This window comes from Salvia hispanica, chromosome 1 (assembly GCF_023119035.1).
Source record: "Salvia hispanica cultivar TCC Black 2014 chromosome 1, UniMelb_Shisp_WGS_1.0, whole genome shotgun sequence".
Lineage (NCBI taxonomy): Eukaryota > Viridiplantae > Streptophyta > Magnoliopsida > Lamiales > Lamiaceae > Salvia > Salvia hispanica.
This window is the reverse complement of record NC_062965.1, coordinates 43748334-43754347: the sequence shown is the minus strand read 5'-3', so window position 1 is coordinate 43754347 and position 6014 is coordinate 43748334. Positions and strand designations below refer to the sequence as shown.

The 6014-nt window shown below is 40.1% G+C and overlaps 1 long non-coding RNA gene across 1 annotated transcript; it reads left to right on the top strand.

The window, feature by feature from the left end:
- Positions 1 to 1170: 1170 nt before the first annotated feature.
- Positions 1171 to 2422, top strand: LOC125216442. Its single transcript, XR_007175416.1, has 2 exons — positions 1171 to 1421; positions 2175 to 2422. It is a non-coding gene; the product is annotated as an uncharacterized LOC125216442 (long non-coding RNA).
- Positions 2423 to 6014: the final 3592 nt, after the last annotated feature.

Below are 6014 nucleotides of genomic sequence, written 5' to 3'. Positions count from 1 at the left end.
ACTATATCTGAGTTGGAATTCGGAAATATGTCTAATATAATGATATGATCCATATCTCATTCACTTAGTTATTAATTGATTCACCAAATCTCTTCCATATATGTTTAGATATTTTGTTTTCTTATTCAATAAGTTAGGGTATAGTATTCTATTATTATAAATAGGTCTAGATTATTATTATTTGCATCATCCAATCAATCAATGAATAAGAATGATTATTTCTCCACTATCGTGTGACTCAAGGTTTTGAAACCTTAATTACTTGCTGCCCGACGGAAGTACTTCCGCGAACAGCCCCAATCAATCTCCGCCGACCCTACGCAGGGCGCCGGAATCCTCAACGGCCGCCGAGCAAAGCATCCGGCCTTAGTTAAGGGAAGAAGACCCTTAACAACTGGTGCTTCCATCCTGATCTCACCCTCCCACTGTCGCGAACCGAAGCTACACCACTGTCCGACAGAAAACATTCCGCGCACAACAATTGCTTTGGTTGCCAAGGACAACTCTACTTCTGCAATGCCCGACGGGAAGGATTCCCGCGCGCCACATCGAAGTCAAACCACCATCATGTCATACGACTACGTTAACTATCGTCGTCGTCAATACGACCTCCCTCAGCCTGCGCAGCCGTTCCGACCCTACGAACTGGTCCAGCCACGGCGTGCAACCCGATGGGACCCTCCAGACAGCCGCAATGTAATACCCCGTATCCTTTTTATATATATAAAAATAAAAAAAATAATAAACGAAGAAGCTATTATACTTTTGGGTATTTTCAAAAGTATTTTTGAAATCATTTAATTGTGAATTGATTACTTGTAAACGTTTTGAACTAATGAGTTTAATTTTCGAAATGTCTTATAGGTTGTCCTACTTAACCGAAGATGCGCCCTAGCAAAATAAATAAGGTTTAAGTGTTCGTATTTGATTTATTGGGTGAAATTAGTAGTTTTAGAAATTTGAAATGAAAATAGAAAATCTTAGAGCAACTATTTAATGCCTTTTATTTATTTATTTTGATGTTATGTGTGTGTTAATGTTAAAGTTACTAGATGAACTAGGATTAGGAAATAGATATACATGTTAATGTTGTAAATTATTTTTGTTGAATTATGTGTAGTTATAGGAAAAGAAAAAAATCTAAGCAACCTTTTTCTAGAACCCACTACACACACACACCGACATGGATACACACTAAATATCTCTCTACACTTTACACTCTCATACAGCAACAAACCAAGAAAAACATCGGCTCCCCTCCAGACCGCCATCTTCTGCTCCTCCGGCAGCGCCTTAGCCGCCGGCCATTGGCCGTATCTTTCTTGCTCACAGCTTCTTCCTCTCTATCTTCTCCAACCTCCATTAATGGATTTCAAGGTTGAAGCTTTGTTTCCCCAAACTCAAGTTTCTTGCAAATTAAGGTAGCAATTGAATTCCTCTTTGGATCGTCTCACTTTCTAAGTTGATGAATGTGGATTTGATTTTAAGCTTTGTGCTTTTTGGGTTGTCAATGTGTAAAAGTGAGAATTTTTATGTTTTGTCTAGAATTGGGGATTTTAGTTATGTTGATTGTTTTAGTTTCTTTTACTTGGTAGTTGGGGATGAAGTTGTATGAATTGATGGCTTGAATCAATTTTTATTTAGTTAGTAGGATTATTGAAACCCTAGATACAAAGGGATGCTTGATTTTGATTTGGGTTGATGCTTTTGAAACTATACTTTTATTTTTAGAATCAGGAAATGAACTTTTAGAGTAATGTTTTTGATAGCCAATAAGTACACTGTTTAAACAATAGGTTTCGGGGTTTATTTGATAGACCAAAAGAGTTCATTTTAGGCTCATATTTTACCAGAAGTTATCCTTAGATGTCTTCTACATTTTCACCAAAATTCAGCTTCAACTAAGTTCATATGGATTTATTATGAATTTTCTAAAAGGACTGCCCTGTTTCTGGCAGGTAGTTGAAAAATATTCATAAATCCTAAACGAAAAGGAATTTCAAGCTCAAAATTAATCCTCATAAACCCGACTTATATAGTCTCATATAGATGTCAGCAAAGTTGAGATGATTCATTATGTTATGATTCATTATACAATTGGTTATGACTGCTTGCAACGTATTCCCCACTGAGTGTGCTTGCATACTCACACCCCGTTATTTAATGTTTTTCAGGTTAAGGAGTCGGTGATGAGGCAGCGGTCAACGTGGTCCACGGTCTCCCAACCCTGTATTTGACTAGTATCCATTTTTGGATTTTGGGGTAAATATGATCGTTGAGATATTATTATATATTTTGAAAACGTGCATGTGTCCGATGATGGGAATTTGTATGGGTTGTGAGCCAGAGATATGTTTTCTATTAAAGATGTGTATGTTGGGGGGAATGTTCCGAATAGACGAATTATTTTAATTTCGCTAAAGATTTTCTTTTATGAAATATATACACTATTGAAGTCAAATGACAATGTTTTTTTTTTAGAACTAAAATGAAAAGTAAATGATGCTTACTTCTTTTCAAATTCAATTTATAAAATTGGTTCGTTTCTTATTTCCATTTAATATCTGAATTTTTTTAAATAAAAGAAGTTAGAATTTAAGTCTTTTGGTAGCGTCACCTGTTTATAGAGTTGGGGGCGTTACATGCAATCCACAGGGTTTTCTACCCTATGATCAGCCATCACATATCCGAGTGACGCCTTCTCGACTCGAGATACCCCAGCAGCACACCTACAAGCAGCCATCGCACTACTCCGGAGTGGGGCGTTATGAACAACTGATCGATCTATTGGACACAGCTACCTCTAGGCTGGAATCACAATTTGTAGAAATCGATCGTCGTTTGACAAAATTGCAGGCATCAAAAGCAGCATATAGACAGCAGCCCTATGCGGATTTCGATTCGGGACCGCCTAGGTGTCGTACAACTTGCTGGGATCCGCCCTTCCGAACTTCCAGTAGTCGTGCTGGAGAGAGTCGCGCTCCTCCGCTGCACAACCCGCCACTATATGGGCAGCCGCCCTTCACCAACATGGATTCCTCATATGTGCTGCCGAGGCAATACAAGACCTCGACTATTAGGCAACCCACCTATTCGACGGACGTGCCACCGCGAAAGCCCCATGCTGAATTTCACCAATGGTGGCACGAATACAAACCCTCGCGGTCTACATCACCGCCACAGTTAGGTCACCGCCGCTTAGCAGCGCCACTGACAGTTGTTGCTGCACCGCTGCCACCAATGCGATCAGATAGTCCACCGAAGCATCCAAGTCCAGCATTACCCACAGAGTTGCTGTCCTCCGCCACACCGGGGGCTTACCAACCACTGCCCGTGACAACTCCAACATTGGCCGCTAATCTACATCCACAAGCTGGTGTCCCGATCTCAATGAAAAAGAAGGAGAAATTGTTAGATGAGGTGTGAAGATGCGGTAGGTTTAGACTGTGTGCACAGAAAAGAATAACAAGTTTCCTAGGTCCAGCAAATCCACTAGATCACAGGGTCTAGGAGCTCATTGGTCGTCGGAAAATCTCGGTCGTCGGACACACCGAATACTTCTTCAAAAACCCTCAACCACTTATACTAAAAATTAGCACAGGGAAGTAGGGATCGATCTCACAGAGATGGATGCGTAATGAACATGCTCAAGGATTTGGAAATTATTTTTGGGTAGGCTGCTGCCACGCATTTTCCTGGGTTGAGGAAATTACACTAAACGTGGAATTGAAATCTGCTACGCTAACAGCTAGATCTAGGAAAAACAGAAATCATGCATGTAAATTGAAATCGAGACAATCACTAGATCTAAGAAACTATTCTAAATTATCTAGACCTGGGAAATAAACTGACGGTGGGGACCATGGCTGAAAAAGCAGAGTACGGACGAAAAGCTGGAAAAACAACTAACTAAAGTACTAACTAACAAGCGACATCATCTTCTCCAATTCAAATTGCACAAAAACTCAGAAGAAACAGGCGTGAAGCGTAATCGGAAAACGAGCAGACTGGATTTAAGCAATTTAACCAAAAAACAATTACTGAGTAAGCAGATCTATGGCTACTAGACGAAGTAAAACAGAAAGGAAATAGAAAACTCAAAAATCCATGCACAACTTGAAATCCCCTTCAGATCCAACCTCGAATGCTAAATCCACTCCGGATCCAAGCATCCGACACAAACTCCGGCAAAAACATTCCATAACTTCAGATTCAACAAACAACCTCCGATCAACAACCACAACACAGATCTACAGCCAAATTCCCCAGATCCAGCACCAAAGTGACAAAAACAGAGATTAACATGCAACTTGCCGAAATAAAACTTCGAACAACAGGATCAACTTAGATCAACACGAGATAACACCAATATAACAGAAACTAAAGGAATGCATAGATAATCAGTAACAGCAACAACCAAATCGACTTCCAAAAGTGAAGTTCGAACGAAATGAAGTGCAAAAGAACCGAAAGTAAATAGATTGTATCTTCGCCCTTCACGCGGACGGTGTTACGACGGACTTTCTCTGAAGATGAGATCCTTGAAATCCTAAACTACCCCAGAACTCCCATTTCCCAAGTGTGTGTGTTGTGTGTGAGCTAAGAGCGAAAAAATGTCTTTTTGGCGTGTGTGTTGCATGCTCCTTATTTATAGGCGTTGAAGTGGGGCCCAGCGAGATATAGATAGTCTTTGTTGCCCTCAGCTATTGACTCCCTTCTTCTAGCCTCCTTTTCCTTCAATTCTGCTCACTTTTCCTTCATTCCTTCGCTAGTCCGTTTCCTCCAGGTTCTCCTGGATTTAGCGATTCTGTCACACACCTGGCTTAAAAACTGTGTTAGACCACAGTAAAATATAGTGCTTTTCACCATATAACCGATGCATGAAATTAGCCTTATCAAGCTGCTCTCACACTTAAACCATACTTGTCCTCAATTATAAAGACAAGAAAAAGGAATAAGGCGAATTTCAAAGCAAGGTTATCCCCTGACCGACTCTTTAGACTCTAGACAGACTCCTAGACCTAGATACAACTTGAAACAAAAACACCTAAAGAAAAACACATAAACACATAAGCACATATGCATGAGCTAGCTTCAACTTTTAGGCAACCATCCCCACAAGATTTAGGTCAATCCAACAGGTTGCACTCCTCCAAATAGGCCCTTTCCCTTCCTCTACCTAGCCAAGATAGCCTCTAACTTACCTAATTGTTGGATTCACTCGATCACTCATTCCTCACCAGGGATGTTAGGATCGCTTCTCTCTTAAGTTATTGCCATACCACTGAAGCGTCGGGTTATGAGAGTTTCCTCCTCTTTTCCTGGGTCAGGTTATTATTGTTCCTGCCCTTAGACACCTTCCCCCTGGACTTCGTCCAGCTTATACCTCCTTTTTTTATTTTCATTTTTTTTTCTTTTCTCCTTTTCTCCTTTTTTCCTTTTTCTCTTTTTTTTTTGGTTTTTTTTTTTTTCTCTGGACTTCGTCCAGCTTATTCCTCCATTTTCCTCTTCTCTCCTCTGGACTTCGTCCAGCTTATAACTCCCTTACCCTGGACTTCGTCCAGCTTATACCTTCATAACCCAATTCCCCTATTTTTCTCCTTCATGACTCTTCTCCCTAAGCATTCAGTGGCGGCCCCTTTATATGTGTTAGCTCAAAGTTATTTAAGGCTTATAACTCACTCTTATAGTGGGGCTTCACAACTAAGTAAGTAAAGGCATCCTCTATCGTTCTTACTTCATTCAGATTGACTTGGCTTATTAAAGGAAAAAGCTTCTAAGTTGAAATACCTCCTATTTTCAATTACTTTCACTAAGGAGATCATGCCGTATTATATACCTCTGATACCAATTGTTGGGGATTGGTGCCCCTTGCACAGCGGAAGTCATGTATACACAAATAAATCAGATCTACAGATCTATTTGACCGATTATGGGATTAATTATCTACATGTTAAACAATCAAAATTGCATACAAGAACGCACATAAATCATGCTTTAAGGAATTAAACCCT